Here is a 22,129-nt window from a genome sequence, read left to right on the forward strand (position 1 = left end):
CCAGTGATGTGATTGACAGGTTGCTGTTTACCGCGGGCTCTGATTGAGAGTACTGTGCGCCCGCGGTCGATGCTGCTGTTACGGCTGAGCATTGGACAATGCGAGATGTCCTTACAGAGGTTCCCGTCCCGTTAGGAAGTCAATGTACAAGAATGGGGGCAAATTAATGAAAATTAAAAGAAAAATTGCATAAATAGTTGTTAGTCAGAAGAGAGTTTTATGAGTCATTTGCTCGCAAGTCAGGATGGCCGAGCGGTCTAAGGCGCTGCGTTCAGGTCGCAGTCTCCTCTGGAGGCGTGGGTTCGAATCCCACTCCTGACACATTTTTCTTTCGCGCTATTTTTATTAAACTTATAAATTTTAACTAGAAATTAAGAAAAATATAATCATGTAAATAATTTAAATTCCAAGTTTTTTTGGAGATAACATACAGGAGAAGGAAGGTACTCTCACAACACTCAAGAAGAATTGTCAAGGCACAGGAGTTTACGTGCAAGAGTTGATAAATGGGATTGACACTTTATGATAGGTATGGACAGTGTGGACTGAAGGGTCTGTTTCTGTGCTGTATGACTCTAAAACTTTAGATTGACCATTATATTTGCTTACAATATTTACAATACAGTTCCAAGTCTTACTTTTGCTTCTTCAAAATATACATTTTTCATTTAAAAAATCATAATTAAATAATACAGAATATTTAAATCAACATTTTCAGAACAAGTCATGTTATTTCCTGTTGCTTAACATTAGGACATCATCCGTTGTCATGCATTTACATACTTGAAGCAAAAAGTTCAACTAATTTGTGTGGAATGGCAAGAGGCCCTAAACCCTGGCCTTTCCCCACTGAGCCCTTTCAGCTTCAGCACAGCACAGCAGTCCTGGACCTTAGAGTGTGCCAGTTAGAGCGTGACGTTGATGCTTTCCCAGTAGCAGTTGATATTTATATGTCCCTGAGAAAAGCATACACAGCACAGAGTCCCGTGTTATGCAACAGACCTTGACAAACACCCATGCACCTCATCCCAGATTTTCTCGCAAAGATGCATTCTCTAAAGAGATGGGCAATAGTCTCATTTCTATTGCAGTCGTCACTAGGGCAGTGTGCAGTCTGGTCAATGTGTCGATCATACATAAAAGATTCAATGCGGAAGACCTTTCTCACCACCAAGATCTTGATGCTTGTTTGAAAACTTCAGCGATGAGGCATTCTGCCAAATGGCTGTGACAGTCTGCTCAGGGAACCAACCATTGATCCAACATTTTGTTTTCCAGTAGGACTCTGATGACATTTTATTCAACTACTGTACTGCATAATTGATTTGTGGTCAAGAGTGTTTTCTGGATAAGGTGTTCAATGCGAGACAGGTGGTGCGACACAATGCAATTAAAAGGAACATTTCAAGGCAGTGTGATCAGACCCATTCTTGCAACAGGTTACAGGGCATGGAAAGAATCTCGATACCTAGTGCCACTTGTTCTTTGAATGCCCACAGCTTTATGCAGTCATACACAAAGGAGCCATCAGAATGAGGACCACATTGCAGACATATCTTCCCCTTTTTGCTGGAGGTTTTTACATAGAATATAGAGTTAGTCAGTTCAGAAACAGGCCCTATGGCCCAATTCATCCATGCCAACTAACATGCCTACCTTTACTAATCCCTTTTGCCTGTATGTGGCCCATATCCCTCTAAACCTTTCCTATCCATCTATCTGTCCAAATGTCTTTTAAGCATTGTAATTGTATGTGCCTCTACCACTTCCTCTGGCAGCTTGTTCCATATACTTACCATCCTCTCTGTGAAAAACTTGCCCCTCAGATCCCCTTTAAACCCTTTCCCTCATACCTATGCCCCCCAGTTTTAGGCTCCCCAACCCCGGGAGGGGGACTGTCTACCCTATCTATGCCCCTCAAAATTTTATAAATCTCTATTATAAACCTCAGTCTCCTTTTCTCCAAGGAAAACAGTCCTAGCCTATCCATTCTCTACTTTAAAACAAGCCCCCCAGTTCAGGCAACATTCCTGTGAATCTTTTCTGCATCCTCTCCAGCTTAATCATAACCTTCCTAAAGTAAGGTGACCAGAACTGCACACACTACTCCAAGTGCGGCCAAACCAACGGTTTGTACAACTGTAACATGATGTCCCAACTCCTATACTCAATGCCTTGGCTGATGAATGCAAGCATACCATATGCCTTCTTCATTACTCTGTCTACTGTGTCACCACTTTCAGGGAACTATGTACTTGTAGCCCAAGGTCTTGCTGTTCAATAACACTCCCTCAGGCCCTGCCATTCACTGTGGATGTACTGGCCTGGCTTCACTTCCCAAAATGCATCACTTTGCACTCATTTGAGCTAAATTCCATCTGCCATTCTATTGTCCACTTTCTCAGTTGATCTAGGTCCTGCCGTAACCTTAGGCAACCTTCTTCACTGTCCATTGTACAGGGGCTCCCCAGGTTATGAATGACCAGAGCTTAAGTAAATCTGACTTCAAGCAAATTCTCTCATATCTTTTTAAAGCATTTTTCAAGATAGTAGTAGTAGTCGTAATAATAATTATAAAATATATTACAGTGTTCATTAATGATTGGATAGATTCCATTACTTTAATTATGAGTAGTGTTGGAATGATTAATCAATGAAATGAAAGAATTATAGCAAGTGTATGTACAGCAATGCAATATGGGTAGCTGTAGAAAATGGACAATTCTGGCTTATGGAGAAATCAACTTACAGATAGTTCTCATGAACAGAACCATTATTTAGGCTGGGGATTGCCTGTATCAGCAATGTTGGTGTCATCTTTAAACTTACTAATCATGCCACCTACATTCTCTTCCAAATTATTGATATATATTATGAATAATAAAGGACCCAGCCCCGATCCCTGTGGCACACTGCTGGTTACATGCCTCCAATGAAAAGAGCAAGCCTCCACTACCACTCTCTGTCTTCTACCACCAAGCCAATTTTATATCCAATTTGATATTTCACTCTGAGTCCCATGTTTTCTAACCTTGTGGACCAGCCTACCATGTGGGTCTATATATTGAAGTTCTGGGGACTTGCTCCAATTCTGACCTCTAGGTGAACAGGGAAATATCTTGGGTGACTGTTACAGTGCAGTTGTAGGGAATAGGCCACATCTGCACCATGTACCACAACAAGAGCACCCTGCACATAATGACCAACCTCTTTCCCATGACTGACAGTGAGTGATGTTACAATATGCCACTGTTTTCTTTACCTTATCAAAATGTTACACACAGTGCTTCATACTTGTCCTGACACCTTCAAACCATATTCCCAGAACTGTCAGGGAATCAAACTAGACAGTGAAAGAAACAGGATCAGTTGAACTAGCTGCCAAGGAACATGGTCTCACTTTTGCTATGGTTCAATCTGGTCACAGATGCACATTAATCTGCAGACTGAAGTGAGCCTGAGAAGACTGCGATGTCATCCATATGTAGGGAGAGCTTGACCTGAATGACTTTGCTTCCTGGAATTGTCACCCCTCCTATACCCATATCCTTCTGGTGGACTCAGCAAACAGATAGATGCAGTACACAAACAAGACAGAGGAGAGAAGGGAGCCTAACTCTAGTTTTGATCAGGAAACTTTCCCACTCATTGATTAGGACTTGACTAGTGCAGCAGTTAAATCAAGTTACAGATTCCCTCCCCAAAATAATTTTAGAGAGTACATCCATAATGTGCATGTGTGAAATTCTGTCACAGGCCTTGTCCTGGTCTAAGCTGAATGGGCAACTGTCTACTTCCTGTCCTGTATGTAGGTAACTGCATCCCTGAGCAGTGCAAGGCTGTCAGAGATCTTCCTACCAGGTATGGGATTGATTTAGTCCAGGTAAATCACCAGGCCCAGACAGCCTTGACTCAATTGGCAATGACCTTGGACAGAATCTTGTAATCCATATTTAATGGTGAGATGGGTTGCCAATTTCTAAGTTCTCCCCTCTTCCCTGTCTGCTTGTAGATGAGAGTGAAGATGCCATTCCTTATCAATTCTGACATGCTGCCAGCTAGAAGCATAGTGTTGTATATTTCCAGCAGGTCTGGACCCATCCATTCCTACTGATTCAAGTACACCATGACAGCATTCGAAGGAATGCACCAACCTTGTCAGCTTGTCCAAGGACAAGACTCTCCCACATACTGTCACCTGAACATCCAAGGCAGAGAACAGAAAGTTCTGGGAGGTTTTGTTGTATGTAGTCTTTAGACCATATAGTCTGGCAATAGTAGAATTTGCAGATAGGGTGAGATATCTTTATTAGTAACATGTACATCAAAACACACAGTGAAATGCATTTTTCGTGCAGAGTGTTCTGGGGGCAGCCCGCAAGTGTCACCAAGCTTCTGATGCCAACATAGCACGCCTACAACTTCCTAAACCATACGTCTTTGGAATGTGGGAGGAAACCGGAGCACCCGGAGGAAACCCACGCAGACAGAGGGAGAACGTACAAGCTCCTTACAGACAGTGGCCGGAATTGAACCTGGGTCACTGGCGCTGTAATAGTGTTACGTTAACTGCTACACTACCATGCCTGCCTAATGTGCCAGGCAATGAATCATCCACTGAAGGCTGCTGATCACAGAGCTCCCTCTGTGAATCTTTTGGAAGAAGAAGCTTGAGTGTGTTTCATCCCGAGTGGAAGACGATCTTGGAGGATGCCAAGGCAAGGAACAAGGCTTGCTGGCTCCTTACCCCTAGGAGCTACTCCCCAGTATCCACCCCCATCGACCGCAGAATAAGTAATTTCTGCATTCTTTCCTGGAGTTGGCATGTTTCCCTCTGACTCCCTCCTGCTTTTTGAACATCCTAGAGGATGAAAAAACTCTTGACCATCACCTTGATTGCTTCCCAACTGTGTATCAGGGGGTGAAAGTCTGGGGGTTGGGGGGGGGCCTTCATGGTTCTCGAGCTGCATAATCGAAATTTCTTGAGTTTCTTGTTAATTTCTGGGGTTAGCAGTTTGATGTTCAGCTTGCATATCCCTCTGCCAATGCTCTGGTCTTTCTGTCAGTGACAGTCAGCCAGCAGAGGCTAATGGTCAGAGAAGGACACTGGCATAATTTTGATGGCTGTAACAGTGAGCTATCTTAACATGGAAAGAAAATCTACTCTGGACTGGACTAGCCTTTATCGTAGGGATTATCGAGTATAAAAGTAGGGAAATTTTGACACCTCACAGCATGCTGGTGAGCCTGTACCTGGAGTACTATGCGTGGCTTTGGTTTCATATTTAAAGAAGGAAATGCTTGAGTTGGAGGCAACAGAAAGAAGGTTCACTGGATTGATTCCTGGGATGAAGGGATTCCTGTACAAAGAAAGGTTGAGCAGGTTAGCCTGTACTCATTGGGATATAAAAGAATGGGAGATAATCTTATTAAGACAGGTTTGCAGGGCTAATTGGCCTACTTCTGCTCCTGTTTTTTATGTTCTTGTGTAGGATAGGGGGTGGTTTGCTTGCCTTTCAGGTGCTTCTATCAGGGAGACTATCATGGTCTAACACCATGGACTTCCATGATTCAGTGAGGATGTTACATTTTTCAAAGAGGTTTTGAGGAGGTCCTTGGAGGGTTTTCTTTGTCCTTCTCAAAAATTGCTTGCCACAAACAGTGCCTGTTTTAGAACTTTAGTGTTACACATGCCCATTAAAGTTAGTTGAGCACGATAGCGCCTCACTGTTGGAGATATTGGCTTGGGAAAAGGTGATGACATTGGTTCACCTTTGGTTCTGTTGGTTTTGAAGATTTTGCAGAGGCAGAATTGGTGGCATTTCTCCAGTCTTTTGAGGCACCTATTATGTTGTCCATGTCTCTGATTCATACAGGAGGACAGGGATCAATGCTGCCTGATAGGCCACAACCTTGGTGCTAAGTTTGAGATCTTGACCTTCACTCTTTCCCACGGGTGGATGAAGGCTGTGCCAGTGCATTGGAAGTGGTAGTATATTTGATGATTGGTATCTGCACTCACTAAGGGGTGGCTCTTAAGATACAGGAAGTAATTTTAGTTGGGCAAAACTGTGCAGTGAGTCGGGTTGGTGAAACTTGGTCTTCTGAATGGTTAATGTGGGGCATATATTCTTCTATACTTCAATGCAGGAATCAAAAATAATTAGCAGCTCAGTCTTCATGGGTGCACTTATATCCGTGAACTGTAATTTATTAACTGATATTTGTGAGATTTTATTTCTGGAATGGAACTGGGAAATGTAGAAGAGTTTCTTGCTCATCCTGCAGATGTGCTTGACTTCAGAGAGAGATGAAGGTTAGGAAACTACAGAGTTTATCTCGAACCGTGATGGGTTGGTCTTCTATTTTCTACTCTTCATTTAAGAAAGGGTGAGGAGCAAAAATAGAAGATGGATGTTACTGAGGAATAGAAAAATATTTTGTTACTACACCAGCACCATACATTGCTCAAAAGATTAACTATTGCAGAAGGAGAGAAGGATATGAATTATCAAGGAGAATGTTGTTTCTTGAAGGGACCTTTAAAATGTGCAAATATACAGAAAGTAAAAATATGTATGGAAAATTATTCATCTTTTTATAGTTTGATACATTAAGTTGCCTGTCTGAGGCACACAAAGGATTGCAAGGAATTCTACCAGTTTCTTTTGCAAGGTTCAGCTGTCAACCCACAGCACCAAACCACATCGACCATTCATTCATCGTATTGTTCTCTGTGGGACTTTTCTGTGCACAGGTAGTCTGCCAAGTCTGCTGAAAAAAAAACAACAGTGGACGTGCTTCAAAATTAATTAAGTAACTGTGTAACTCTTTGAGACGTTCTGAGGAAGTGAAGTATGCTACTTAAATGCCAGTTTTCTCATCATACTTTTGAAGATATTCCACAGGTGGTCAATATCAAACTTCAATATAAAGTTAGTAGTCAGTGATCCCATGTCCACACCAGTTGTCAGTTTAATACAGTCAATGCAACTATTATCTTACCAGGAGGGTATCGAAGTACCATGACGTGGGTTCTTCGTTCCATCTTTGACTAATTTTAGTTTACCTGCTTATTGGACAGGTAAAACACACACAGAAGCATAACTAATGAGGATTTGCCTAATAGGCACTGAACCTTAGGAAAAGTGTTAAAAAATAAAGTGAAAACCTAACATGATCTATATTTCACTGAAATCTCTTTACACAATAAAAATAAAATCTTACAGTACATTTGCTTTGGTTTAGCCATGTAGTTTGAATCCATGGAAAATTTAAGCACAGATGTGACTTTTAAAAAGAAGAAAATGAATTCGGTACACTGTCTACAGGATTTGTATTTGAGGTTGCATGGAGGTACTGATATCCATGGGTTAATTATGATCAAGTACAGATGTCTCAAGCAATAATCTACTTTATTCACAAGATAATCTACTTCACAGAGGCCCAGCAAAGAAGACACTATTAAGAATTTGTGAATGAGGAATTTATTAATTTAGAAGATTTCTTCAGTGCATTCTAAGAAGTAACTCATTATTGTGAGAAACATAAAATTTTGTGACTTGGAATTGCTAAGTTTGTTACAGTCTATACTTTTATTTTCCTATGCTCAAAATAGAAGCTTAGTTTAGCTCTAATTCGGATCAGTAACCGCATGGAATAAAGTAACACTGGAGGAAACAATGAACTGAGGTTAAGGTGAGTGGGACCTAAAATTTGCAGGATTTTGATACCTTTGATAAGAAATGTGGTGCTGCAGGTGGTGCAACTGTCTCACAATTCCAGCAGCCTGGAATTGATACTCATCCCCCGATGCTGTCCGTATGGGTTTTTTTTCCTGGTGCACTAGTTTCCTTCCACATTCCTAAGACATGCTTGAAGGCCAGTTGGCTACTGTAAATTCCCCTAATGTAGGAAGTTGGATGGAAAATCAGGAGATTTTAAAAGGCAGGTGTGAGAGAATAGGTTGTGGGGAATTAAGTTGGGGAATGGGATTAATGGGATTGCTCCGAGAACCGGCATAGATTCAATGGGTTGAATGGTTTCCTACTACATCTTAAAAAGATGTATTGTATGATAATATATTTATTGCATTGCCTTTACTTCCCAATTCATTTAGTAACTAAAGAGTTAATTTATCTTCACATATATAAACTGAAACATAAAAATGTGTGTTATAATTGCCATAAACTGGCTTTCTGTATTAATGCTGTTTGTTAATTCCTATATTCATGGCTCCAAGAGCTTTTGAAGCCTGTACTGGGAGATTAGATGGTTTATAGTTCTATCCCTGGCATTAGAAAACTGATTAGGTCCACATGATTGTCGGCCATGTTGAAGAATACAGCTGGGTTTGCCGTTCTTGTGTTTTGCTCATCACTGTGAAGCTGTTCATTGCAGAGTGAAACACCGCAGTTTATTTTTGTTGCAAACTTGCATGAGTGAAGAATCATGTGTGAAGTAAGTTGGACTGTAACGTATCATTTTGTCAGTATTTTACAATCTTCAGATCATACATATAGCATTTCTGCAATTTCTTGCTGTTTGTTTAATTCATGTGAGTACTTATACACAAAAAATGATTTGAATTAAATATAATGGTCAGAATACCACCTACATATCACAGTGGAAGTAATTCAATATTTTTGCTAAATGAATCTTAAAGCTGTTCTACAATAAAATTTACACTTTACATTTGACTATGCTTCATATTCATGATGCCAGTTTAGATTCAAAACAAATTGCATTTTGTTTTGCTTTATATTGAATGATATTAAGATTTAGAACACTATTTCAAAAGTCAACCTTCATTCTTACTGCAAAGTATGACTTGTAAAAAAAATGACAAAGTAATTTCGAGAAAATAACATGTTTCACAAGTTGTTAACATTCACTGGGTCACATTTAATAGGCTACTATCTATGTGGAAATTTACTGATTTAACTTAAATGCTTGCCAAGATAATTTAGTGATAAAACTGGCGTCTAAAGATGTTGGGTTTGGATTTTATGATGTGGCATGAATTGTGCTGAGTTGGAGATGAGGCAGCTCTTTGCTCAGCACTTCCAGGAAGCCCTGACCTCAGCTGATGCCGGATTGTTATCCATCCCCGTCAAGTATGCACTCTCAGAAAGGGACTTGGCAACAGCATCTGTCATGGTACATCTTGGACAACAGACCACCAGCAAATATAAATTAAGATCTGTTGCTTTGGACAAAATTGCTCTCTACATCTGAAACCCCTTTTCAACTCCATTTGTAATGTTGTATGTCAGGACAGGATATGTATAAAATTGCATCAGAAATAGCGCATTTAGCTCCTCAAGCCTATTACACCATTCAATAAGACCATGGAATCAGTGATCCAATTTCATAACTCTTCCTTGTAGTTCATTAGAATTTTCCCAGTCTTGGAAAGAGATCTCTGGTTTTCAAAGGAGGGAACATTGGCATGAGGAGGACATTTAGTTCCTCAAGTTTGTTTTGGTTTGTTACCTGGCATGCTCTTGTGCGTGGCGTTTCAGAGAGAGTGGCTGGGCTGACGCAGGAGCAGCATCCAGGGATTGGCTGTGGTGATAGGGTGGCAGCACCAAGGGAATGGCCCAGCTAACAGAGGGACAGCTTCAAGGGAGTGTCCCGGCTAATGGAGGAGCAGAACCGAGGGAGTGTCCTGGCTAATTCTTTATTAAATGTCTTGTTTGATTAATCAGCACCTGTCAAGTCTGGGACATGCTGAATAATGCAGCTGTTACCGTATATTCATTCGCTATCCCTTGATATCTTTGGTTGTCAAAAATCCATTAATGTCAGATTTAAAATCAATGGCCTAGCATCAATTTCCACAAATGGAAGACCTTTGCTACCTTCTACCTCCCTCTGACTATAGATGTATTTCCTAATTCTGTTTGTGAAAAGTCCAGCTCTAATTTTTAGACTATGCTCCCTATTTCACATGATCAACAGACACAGATTCTTTCAACCACCTTGGCAGTTCTTCTTAATATATCTTGAAACGTCATTTATCATCCTTAATGTTCTCAGTTCTTCGGAAATCTCAGAATCATCAAATGACTACAGGACAGAAGAAAGCTGGTTGAGTCCAGACCAACTCTATTAAGAGCAATCTAGCTAGTCTGATCCCCACCATGTCTCATAGCCCTGCAAATTCTTTCCTTTTAGATATTTGTCCAGCACCCTTTTGAATGTCACAATTGAATCTGCCTCCACTAATAAACTGGCAATGCAGTCCAAACCCTAACAACGTGCTGCATAAAAAATATTTCCTCATGGTGCTTTGGTTCCTTTGCCAATCACCTTCATAGAGTTCATATATAGCACAGAGACTTCCTTGCCCTTGTATTCTATGCCCCTTATATATAAAACCCAAGATCCAGTTGGCTTTTTTAACCAGCTTCTCAAACTGTCCTGTCACTTTCAATGAACTTTTCACAGATGCTCTCAAATCTCCTTGTTCTTGCACCACATTTAGATTTGTGCCCTCTAGTTTACACTATCCCTTCTCACTTTTCTTACCAAAATGTAACACTTCAAATTCCTCAGCGTTAAATTTCATCTGCCATCTATCCATTCAATCTACCAACCCATCTATACCTCCTTGGTCCATTACTGTTTCCTGTGCAGTTCACTATATCTCCAGATTTTGGGTTATCTACAAATTTGAAAATATTTGGAACTTTGGAAGTATTCCCATGTCCAAACCATTAATATAGACTAAGAAAACTCATGTATAATCCTTCTCCATAATGATCTGTCACAGCTGCTTAATTCTGCACGTAGTCCAACTGGGGCTTTGAGTAACTGAAGCACATCTTTTTCCCATTATACTTCAGTCTTCTAGATAAAAGGGCCAGCATTTCATTAGCCTTTTCAATTATTTTCAGTACCTTATCTCTTTAGACTTTGACTACTTCTGGCATTTCACCATTTAGAAAATGCTCAGCTCTGTCTGTATTAGGTTTAAAAGGATGACATTTGGGGATTCCATAGTGAGGGGAATGGACAGGTACTCCCAGGTACCTGGGTATGAGATGTCTCGGATCAGGTCCAGAGTATTCTGAAGGGAGGGGGCGAACAGCCAGAAGACTTGGTACATGTTGGTACCAATGACATAGGTAGAAATAGGGAGGAGGTCCTGAAGAGAGAATACAGGGAGTTAGGAAGGAAGCTGAGAAGCAGGACCTCCAAGGTAGTAACCTCAGGATTGCTGCCCATGCCACATGCTAGCGAGGGCAAGAATAGCAGGATCAGGCAGATGAAGGCTGAGAGACTGGTGCACGGGGCAGGGCTTCAGATTCTTGGATCATTGGGATTTCTTCTGGGGGAAGTATGACCTGTACAGAAAGGATGGGTTACACCTGAACCCAAAGGGGACAAATATCCTAGTGGGCAGGTTTAATAGAGCTGTTAGGGAGGGTTTAAACTAATTTGGCAGGGGGATGGGAACCTGAATGATAAGGTTGAGGAAGGGAAAAACAGTAATAAATCAAAGATAGTGCGCAGTAAAGAGGACAGAAAGGACAGGCAGGTGATGGGGAAAATTTGCAACCAGTGGGATGAGTTGCAGTGCAATAGAGTTGCAGTGCAATCAAAGCAAAAAGTACCAAATACTGGACTTAAGGTATTATACTTAAATGCACGCAGCATAAGAAATAAGGTGGATGATCTTGAAATACAGCTACAGATCGGCAGGTATGATGTTGTGGCCGTCACTGAGACGTGGCTAAAGGATGGATGTCTTTGGGAGCTGAACGTCCAAGGATACACAGTGTATCAGAAGGATAGGCAGGTAGGCAGAGGGGGTGGTGTGGCTTTGCTGGTAAGAAATAATATCAAATCATTAGAAAGAGGTGACATAGGATCGGAAAGTGTAGAATCTTTATGGGTTGAGTTAAGAAATCGCAAGGGTAAAAGAACCCTGATGGCAGTTGTATACAGACCTCCAAACAGCTGTTGTTATGTGGACTACAAATTACAACAGGAAATAGAAAAGGCTTGTCAGAAGGGCAATGTTATGATAATCATGGGGGATTTTAACATGCGAGTGGATTGGGAAAATCAGGTTGTTACTGGATCTCAAGAGAGAGAATTTGTAGAATGTCTACGAGATGGCTTTTTAGAACAGCTTGTTGTTGAGCCCACTAGGGGATCAGCTGAACTGGATTGGGTATTGTGTAATGAACCAGAGGTGATTAGAGAGATTAAGGTGAAGGAACCCTTAGGAGGCAGTGATCACAACATGATTGAGTTCACTTTGAAATTTGAGAAGGAGAAGCCGAAATCCGATGTGTCGGTATTTCAGTGGAGTAAAGGAAATTACAGTGGCATGAGAGAGGAACTGGCCAAAGTTGACTGGGAAGGGACAATAGCGGGAAGGACGGCAGAGCAGAAATGGCTGGAGTTTCTGCGAGAAGTGAGGAAAGTGCAAGACATGTATATTCCAAAATAGAAGACATTTTCAAATGGAAAAAGGACACAACCGTGGCTGACAAGAGAAGTCAAAGCCAAAGTAAAAGCAAATGAGAGGGCATACAAGGAAGCAAAAATTAGTGGGAAGATAGAGGATTGGGAAGCTTTTAAAAACTTACAAAAGGCAACTAAGAATGTCATTAGGAAGGAAAAGATGAACTATGAAAGGAAGCTAGCAAATAATATCAAAGAGGATACTAAAAGCTTTTTCAAGTATATAAAGAGTAAAAGACAGGTGAGAGTAGATATAGGACCAATAGAAAACGATGCTGGAGAAATTGTAATGGGAGACAAGGAGGTGGCAGAGGAATTGAATGACTATTTTGCATCAGTCTTCACTGAGAAAGACATCAGCAGTATACCAGACACTCAAAGGTGTCAGGGAAGAGAAGTGTGTGCAGTCACAATTACAACAGAGAAGGTTCTCAGGAAGCTGTATGGTCTAAGGGTAGATACATATCCTGGACCAGATGGAATGCACCCTCATGTTCTTAAGGAAGTAGCTGTAGAGATTGTGGAGGCTTTAGTAATGATCTTTCAAGAATCAATAGATTCTGGCATGGTTCCGGAGGACTGGAAAATTGCAAATATCACTCTGGTATTTAAGAAGGGTGCGATGTGGCAAAAAGGAAATTATAGACCTGTTAGCCTGACATCGGTGGTTGGGAAGTTGTTGGAGTCGATTGTCAAGGATGAGGTTACGGAGTACATGGAGGCACATGGAGGCCGAACTCAGCATGGTTTCCTTAAAGGAAAATCCTGCCTGACAAACCTATTGCAATTTTTTGAGGAAATTACAAGCAGGCTAGACAAAGGAGATGCAGTGGATGTTGTGTATTTGGATTTTCAGAAGGCCTTTGACAAGGTGCTGCACATGAGGCTGCTAAACAAGAAAAGAGCCCATGGAATTACAGGCAAAAGTTACGAGCATGGATAGACCATTGGCTGATTGGCAGGAAACAGAGAGTGGGAATAAAGGGATCCCATTCTGGTTGGCTGCCGGTTACCAGTGGTGTTCCGCAGGGGTCCATGTTGGGGCCGCTTCTTTTTACGTTGTATATCAAGGATTTGGATTATGGAATAAATGGCTTTGTGGCTAATTTTGCAGATGATACGAAGACAGGTGGAGGGGTGGGTAGTGTTGAGGAAACGGAGAGTCTGCAGAGAGACTTGGATCGACTAGGAGAATGGGAAAAGAAGTAGCAAATGAAATACAATGTTGGAAAGTGTATGGTCATGCACTTTGGTAGAAGAAATAAATGGGCAGACTATTATTTAAATGGGGAGAAAATTCAAAATTCAGAGATGCAAAGGGACTTGGAAGTCTTCGTGCAGGATACCCTAAAATTAACCTCCAGGTTGAATCAGTGGTGAAGAAGGCGAATGCAATGTTGGCGTTCATTTCTAGAGGAATAGAATATAAGAGCAGGGATGTGATGTTGAGGCTCAATAAGGCATTGGTAAGGCCTCACTTGGAGTACTGTGTGCAGTTTTGGGTTCCTTATTTAAGAAAGGATGTGCTGACGTTGGAGAGGATTCAGAGAAGATTCACCAGAATGATTCCAGGAATGAGAGGGTTAACTTATGAGGAACGATTGACGGCTCTTGGGCTGCACTCCTTGGAGTTCAGAAGAACGAGGGGGGACCTCATAGAAACATTTTGAATGTTAAAAGGCCTGAACAGAGTAGATGTGGCAAAGTTGTTTCCCATGGTAGGGGAGTCTAGTACAAGAGGGCACGACTTCAGAACTGAAGGGTGCCCATTCAGAACAGAGATGCGGAGAAATTTCTTTAGCCAAAGAGTGGTGAATCTGTGGAATTTGTTGCCACAGGCAGCTGTGGAGGCAAAGTCATTGGGTGTATTTAAGGTAGAGATTGATAGGTATCTGAGTAGCCAGGTCATCAAAGGTTATGGTAAGAAGGCTGGGGAGTGGGGCTAAATAGGAGAATGGATCAGCACATTATAGAATGGCAGAGCAGACTCAATGGGCCAAATGGCTGACTTCTGCTCCTTTGTCTTATGGTCTCATGGTCTTATGGACATCACATTTGTGTGCATTAAAATCCATTAGTTAGTTTTGCCCATTCATTCATTCTATTCACATCTCTTTAAACCGTGTCATCCAGACTGCTTACAATTCTGCCCAAATCTTTATGTCATCAATAAACTTGGATACATAACTTTTTATCTGATCAACTAAGTTATTTATATACATGTATATTCTGCCTATTATCTCAACTCACTACTTTCTCACCTCCAAGAGCATTCCCAATGTAATTCCAAGGTGCTTTCAATGATGGAAAATCTGTTTGTTGGTAATTCCTTGGAATTAACTTTTGATTTGATGATTTCTTACACTCAAGTTTGTGCAAATAATTCCCATGTGATGGAAGTTATGGTGGAACCCAAAGAGGTATGGAATAGTTCCCAGGATCATTGCCAAAAATCAACCAGCATTGGTGCTGAAATTCCCCCTCCTGATTAAATCCTGTTGCAGAATAGTCAAAAAAATCCTGTAGATCAGTTCTAAAAATAAATCATTTCATAACCCAAAATAAATCTTTATAAGTACAGATTTTTTATATGGATGTGGTCCCACACAAATGCACATTAATTAATGTATATTAATACCCATTAATATACATTAATTCTCCATCATACGTTATACAAAGCTGATGTAATAATAAACCTATTGCGATGTCATCTACTTGTTATGTTCTTATGTGCATTCTGGATAAGAAATCCATTTGATGTGTGTAGTATTTTGCATAATATTCTCTACCAACTTCTCCTAGATCCGAGGTTCAACAACAAATCAGGGAGGTGCAACACCCAGTGTATGGGCCACATTTAGTACATTTGGCGGTAGATAACAGCGTATGAATGATTGCAATCCAGGCTGCTGAGCTAAGGTCCATCACAGTGCTCTGAAGCAAGCTTCCTTGTGCTAAGTGATATCTAAATGTTTTCACTTAAATTAGAGGAAGATTATGCCCAATGAAAAATAATGCAAAAGCTGAAGAATGTCTTCCTTTTAGCCTGCAAGGATTACCAATGTGAGAGCTACCATCATCTGAGCTACCATTGCCAGGCTCATTTATCCAGTTGCTTCAGCTGATCACAGCAGAGAACAGAGTAGCTGAAAGCCCAAAGTGAAAAATAAAACTTGTTTAAAGATGAGAAAATCCTTTATCTCGCAGTTACAGTAACATGATTTGTAAGAAAATGTAAGGCTGTAAAACCACTTGCTCAAAATGCAGGAAGTACACTCTAGTATGAGTCAACAATGACGAAAGACAAGAGAACTAAAACCTTGATTAAATTTTTCCTTAAAACAAAATGCATAGAAACTATGATTTTCATTTAGGAGCCAGGAAATGTAATTTTGTTATTATGTTTTCAGATTTGCCTAACAGAGCAAGATGAACCAGTCTTCTGTGGGTTCTACTATTTATCCCTTCAGCTTTGAACATTCTTTGCCTTCAGTTTCCAAGGCCACTAACCTGACTGAGGTAACTCCAGCTAAGAAGATAACCTTCTACAAGAGTGGTGACCCACAGTTCACTGGAGTAAGAATGGCCATAAACAAAAGGACATTCAAAACATTTGATGCCCTCTTGGATGACCTCACCAAGAAGGTATCACTTCCATTTGGTGTGCGTACAGTGACAACCCCTCATGGAGTTCACAACATCAACACTTTGGAGCAATTGGAAGACGGAGGCACATATCTCTGTTCTGATAAAAAACGCGTCAAACCAATCAATGTGAATGCAGCTGGAAGAAAGCCAGCTACACGGCAGGGCAATAACCCGACCAGTACCCATCAATATATTGCGCAGAGGACAAGACAAGAAGAAGGACGGGTGCATCATGTTCATGCAGCACATAAAAAGATTACACTTATTAAAAATGGGAACGTTGGCATCCATTATTCAATTGTTCTTCACAAAAGAAATTTACATAGCTTCAGAAGCTTTCTTGAAGAAATCTCTGAACTCATGCAGTATAATGTGACCAAACTTTACACAGTGGATGGAAGAAGTGTAAGTACCTAATTAGTTCTGCACATTTTAACAATTTAGATTTGCATTGTATATCGTTACTAGACGCTGCGTTTGCAGGATCAAACAGAAACATTCGGGATGAGATAAAATAAAGAAAGCAGTTCTGCTGACAAAGGTATCTGATTCGAAAATCAGCAATCAATACTTTGTTTCAAAGGACCCCCATTCTTCTTGCTTTTAGATGCTGTTTCTCATGTTTCAAGGTAAGGGCATATAGGAACAGAAGTGGGGAATTTAACCCCTTGTGTCTGTTTCAGCATTCAATGAAATTATAGCATTATTTACCAAGTTTTTTGCCATTTACTTCAATACCTTTGGCTGACAGAAAGTTAACAATATCAGATTTAAAACTAATTATTGCCAAGTATCAATAGACATTTATGGAAGAGAGTTCCATACTTCTGCTATTCTCTGGACCATGCTTCCATGCTTAGAGCAACAGCGATAGTTTGTCTCTGCACATCTTCAATCTGAAAACTTCAATCAAATTACCCCTATTCTACTAATTTTCAGATACTCTAGTTTGTATAATCTCTCCTTATAATTTTACTCTCAGAATCTAAGTATCATTATAGGTCTCTATTCCCCTTCCAAAGCATGGGGCCTCAAAGTGCTCCACATCTGATCTAGCCAAGGTACAGTAAAGGTGCAGAAAATATAATAATTTTCTTAGTTCGACCTTTCAGATATAAAGGTCAAAACTCCATTAGCCTTTTTTTCTGTACTTCCTGCCTCTGTCTATGACAGTTTAAAGATCAATGTGCATGGATCCTCAAGTGTCTTTGAATCTTAACAGAAAATGCTGAAAGCACTCAGCAGACTAAGCAGCATCTGAGGATAGATATACAGTTAACATTTCATGTCAAAGACCTTTTGTCAAAACCTGAAATGTAAACTGTGTTTCTCTTTCCACAGATTCTGCTTAACCTATTGAGTGTTTACTGCATTTTCTGTTTTTGTTACAGATTTCCAACATCTGCAGTTTTTAAAAAAATTGTCTTTGGACTTTCCTTGATTCAACCTTTCACCAGTTAGAAAGTACTCTGTTCTATCTTTTTTTTAAGTCCAAAGTGGGTGATCACACATTTCGCTGCATTGAAATCCACTTGGTATAGTTTGACCATTTGTTCGTTCAATTAACTTCTTTGTAATTTAATGCTTCGAGTTATACTGCTTACAATGCCAGCTATCTTTGCAGCATTGGCAAACTGGACATGTTGCTTTCTCTCCCATCTTCTGAATGATTTATAAGTGAATGGTTGCAGGACCAGTACAGATCTATCTGGAACACTTCCATTCACATCCTACTTATCTGAGGAGTCAGAGAATCATAGAGGGATATAGCATAGGAATAGGCCCTTCAGCCCACTGTCCATGCTGAGGATCAACCAGTCATTACATTATCCTACATTAATCCCATTTTTATCCTCCCCACATTCTCATCAACTTCCCTTGATTCTACCACTCACTTACACACTAGGGGCAATTTACAGTGGCCAGTTAACCCACCAACCCACACATCTTTGGGATGTAGGAGGAAACGGGAGCACCTGGGGAAACCTTCCCACTCACAGGGAGAACATACAAACGCTGCACAGCAGTACTCAAGGTCTCCGGTGCTGTGAGACAGCAGCTTTACCAGCTGCACCACTGTGCTAGCCTTATTCATTATTATTATTAATAATTATTCATTATTGTCTATTATTGATGGAGTCTGTCTTCTGCTAATTCAGATAATTTCGTAGTCTTGTCAATAAATTGAATTCAATTCTGTCAGCTTCAACTTCAGATGACAGTCTCATCTGCAGGACTTTATCAAAAGCTTTTTGGAATTCCATATGGATAATGTCAATAAACATTCCTTTGTTCTCTGATATACTATTTTCCTTCCTAATCACTTGATGTACACATACACACTTACTTCTTAACTTTCCATACTTTGTTTGCGAGAATATTTAGATGCAATCCCTCAACTTTTATAAATTAGTAGATCTAGCCTTGAAAAATAAATCTGCTTTTTCCTTCTTTCTGACTAGATAATTTCACAGTCCAGTCACTTGGCTTGGTAGCTTCTTTGCAGCTTGTTTTCCTATCTAGTTTTGTGAAATTAGCAAACTTGGACATGTTGGTGAAGAATTTGCAGTCAGTGACAAGGTACTCGTCTCACAGTGCTCCAGAGAGAAGTTAGCCTCATCCATCATGGCACTGATGGGGAAGAGCAGATTAGACCTTGCCCGCAAAGCAATGGATGTTACTGTGATAGCCAGCTATGCCACACCTCCTGGCTAATCTATCTCTCAAAGCTGTCAAAACATTGAATGTAGACACAAGAGACACAATGCAGACCAGTCCAAGTGAAGGGTCTCGATCCGAAATGTCGACTATCCATTTCCTTCCACAAAATACTGAATATCTCTGACATTTAGAATATTCATAACAATTCAGATGACTAAACAATTCTAAGACATATTACAGTAAAAAAAATTAAATATGCTTAAAATAATTAAATAAACTCAACTATTTAAAAAAAAACTTTGAACTACTCATACCTTAATCTCTCAAGGTCATCTCCCTGAATTGATACAAAGATGGATGACTAGGCTTAGCACAGGATGTTTGAGCTGATTCTCCACTGTAATCGGTGGACAGTTGCCACAATTCTGTCCTCCCTCGCAGACTCTGAGCAGTCCAAAGTAAGAGTACTATCAGCAAAACATCTGCAAACTGCTGCCTTCATAGGTAGGGGTATTGAGTATAAGAGTAAGGAAGTCATGCTGCAGCTATATAAAACTTTAGTCAGACCACATTTGGAGTATTGTGTGCAGTTCTGGTCACCCCATTATAGGATGTGGACGTTGTGGAAAAGGTGCAGAGGAGGTTTACCAGGATGTTGCCTGGATTAGAGGGGATGAGCTATAAGGACAGGTTGGACAAACTTGGGTTGTTCTCCTTGGAGTGTTGGAGGCTGAAGTGAGACCTGATAGAGGTTTTTAAAATTATGAGAGGCATAGATAAACAATCAGAATCTGTTCCCCAGGGTAGAAATTTCAAACACCAGAGGACATGCTTTTAAGGTTAGAGGGGGGAAGTTTTTTTTATGCAGAGAGTGGTAGGTGCCTGTAATGGGTTACCGGGGTAGTAGTGGAATCAGGCAGTTTGGTGGAGTTTAAGAGGCTTTTAGATAGACACATATATATGAAAGGAATGGAGGGATATGGATGATACACAGGAGGAGGACATTTAGTATAAATTGGCATCAAGATTGGCACAACATTGTGGGCTGGTTGGCCTGTCCAGTGCTCTACTGTTCTATGATCTACGTTCAATTTCAGGACTTCTGTGTTTACACAGAAATCCTGAAGTCTCAGTTAGTTACATTGGAAACTGTCATAGGATACTTGAAGGACTCTTGATACTTACCTGCAGAGTCTAGACCCTTGTATTTGTTTCCCCTAGATAAGCTACTAATATAGGCTGTAATTATCTGACAACCAGCTCTGATACTTAAGTTACACTATTAATTACAAACCACGCATAATCCATCCAGTCCTGATGCAGGGTTTTGACCCAAAATGTCAACGATTCCTCCCCCCCACAGTTGCTGCTTGACCCACTGAGTTCCTCCAGCACATTGTTTGTTGGTCCAGATTCCAGCATCTGCAGTCTCTTGTGTCTTCATAATTCATTTCTTTCTGTTTTCAGTTCATTTGCCAATATCCAATCCATGATAATATATTTACACATTTCTATGAATCTTAAATGAGTTTAGTGAGGGGCATAGACAGGATAGATAGTCAGAATCCTTTTTCTCGCTGGGGAGGGGAAGCTAAGCTAGAGGGCACAGGTTTAAGGTGAGAAGGGAGGAATTTAAACAAGATCTAAAGAGTATGTTTTTCACACAGAGGGTGGTGATTTTCTGGAATGAGCTGCCAGAGGAGGTGGTGGAGGCAGATGCAGTTCTGATGTTTAGAAGACATTTGGACAGTTACTTGGATAGGAAAGGCATTGAGGGAGAAGGGCCTTATGTAGGCAAGTGTGATCAGCACAGATAGGCATCACGATCGGCATGGACAAGGTAGGCCGGAAGGACTCATTTCTGTGCCATACAGTTCTGTGATTCTATGATTATGTGGCACCTCATTGAATGCCTTCTGAATATACAAATACATTGGTTTCCTCCACTTTCCCTTTGATTTTAATAAAGCTTATTTGATTATTTTCAGATGAGAATGTTTCACACAAAGTTTCAGGGTATAGAATGAATTTCATATCCTAAGATGGTATGTAAAATAGTTCTATGAAACTTATCAGGTATCTTAACTGTGGAGTGTCAGGCACACCAGAGAAATGTACAGTTCTAACTTTCCAGAAGTTGGGGCGCTACAGTCAACACCCTAAAATTAAAGGCAGTATTTAACTTATAGAGAATAAGAGAAGCAAATAAGTAAACATCCATCAGAGACTACAGAATGGCAAATGGATATTTCAGGTATCCATTATATTCATATATATCTTTCTCTGCTTCAAGTATTTATTCAATTTTCCCCTAAAGATTAAATGCTCTTTTTTCAATTATTCCCTGTGGCAAAGCATTCCATCTTCCAGCAACTCTCTCTATGACAGAATATCTTCCAATCTCTCTCCTCCCAATATTGCTGACAATTTTACATTGATGATCCCTGATTACTGACTCCCAGCCAGAGGCAATGATCTTACCATCATAATTCTATCAAAATCTTTCATAATTTCAAATACCTCTGGTTCCTTGGACCTATTTCAGCACAGGGGTATGTGTTCACATTTTTGCAGAATTTCCCTTCACAAATATTATTTCCCTTCCATTGTAACATATTGTTCAATCAATTCCTAGTGGGGCCAATATTAATTTTCAGTCTTTTCAAAGACTTTTAGACCTGATTTTAATTTCTCATGCCCTTTTAAATTTTACGCATACTTTCAGGTTTTTTTCCTTCCAACAGATGTGCTTACCATACATTTCTTCACCTGAAACCATGCATTTTGATAAATTTTGTCTAATATCACCAAGTATCTAGCATACTTTAAGTGCAAGTTGCATTCAATACATTTTTATATGTTTACATTGGAAGTACTAGAGTGAAGTGTGATGAAAGGTCATCAACCTGAAATAATGACTGTTTCTCTCTCCACAGATACTGCCCGACCTGCTGAGGATCTCCAGCACTTTCTGTTTTAATTTTGTGATGATTGGGTTGCTGTGTTTCATGTGTGTTATGTTGTGATTGGATAACCATGTTGGACTGAGAAATACTCTGAACAATGTGCAACATTTCTACACCTTGTTTACATAGAATTACTTACAAGGAATGGTCAAATTAAAATATCACATACTATATGCAGATCACTATCTGAGTTACTTAAAAATCCAGAACAGGGAGTGATGCTTCACATTGGCATGAAAGCATCCAATGACTTCCCTGCAGTAACCATACTATGTGAGGAGGCAATCTGTGGAAATGAGGCTGTACTTTACTGGAAAGAAAAGGAAAATTAGGAAAGGGGCTTGAAAATTAGTGCACCAGGGAAGTAGGACTGT

General features: G+C 40.2%; 1 non-coding gene across 1 annotated transcript; it reads left to right on the forward strand.

Annotated features, from left to right (window-relative positions):
• The first annotated feature begins 238 nt into the window (after positions 1–238).
• On the forward strand, positions 239–321 carry trnal-cag (transfer RNA leucine (anticodon CAG)). The gene has a single exon. It is a non-coding gene; the product is annotated as a tRNA-Leu (tRNA).
• Positions 322–22,129: the final 21,808 nt, after the last annotated feature.

This window comes from Pristis pectinata, chromosome 10 (genome assembly GCF_009764475.1).
Source record: "Pristis pectinata isolate sPriPec2 chromosome 10, sPriPec2.1.pri, whole genome shotgun sequence".
In the NCBI taxonomy this organism is placed as follows: domain Eukaryota; kingdom Metazoa; phylum Chordata; class Chondrichthyes; order Rhinopristiformes; family Pristidae; genus Pristis; species Pristis pectinata.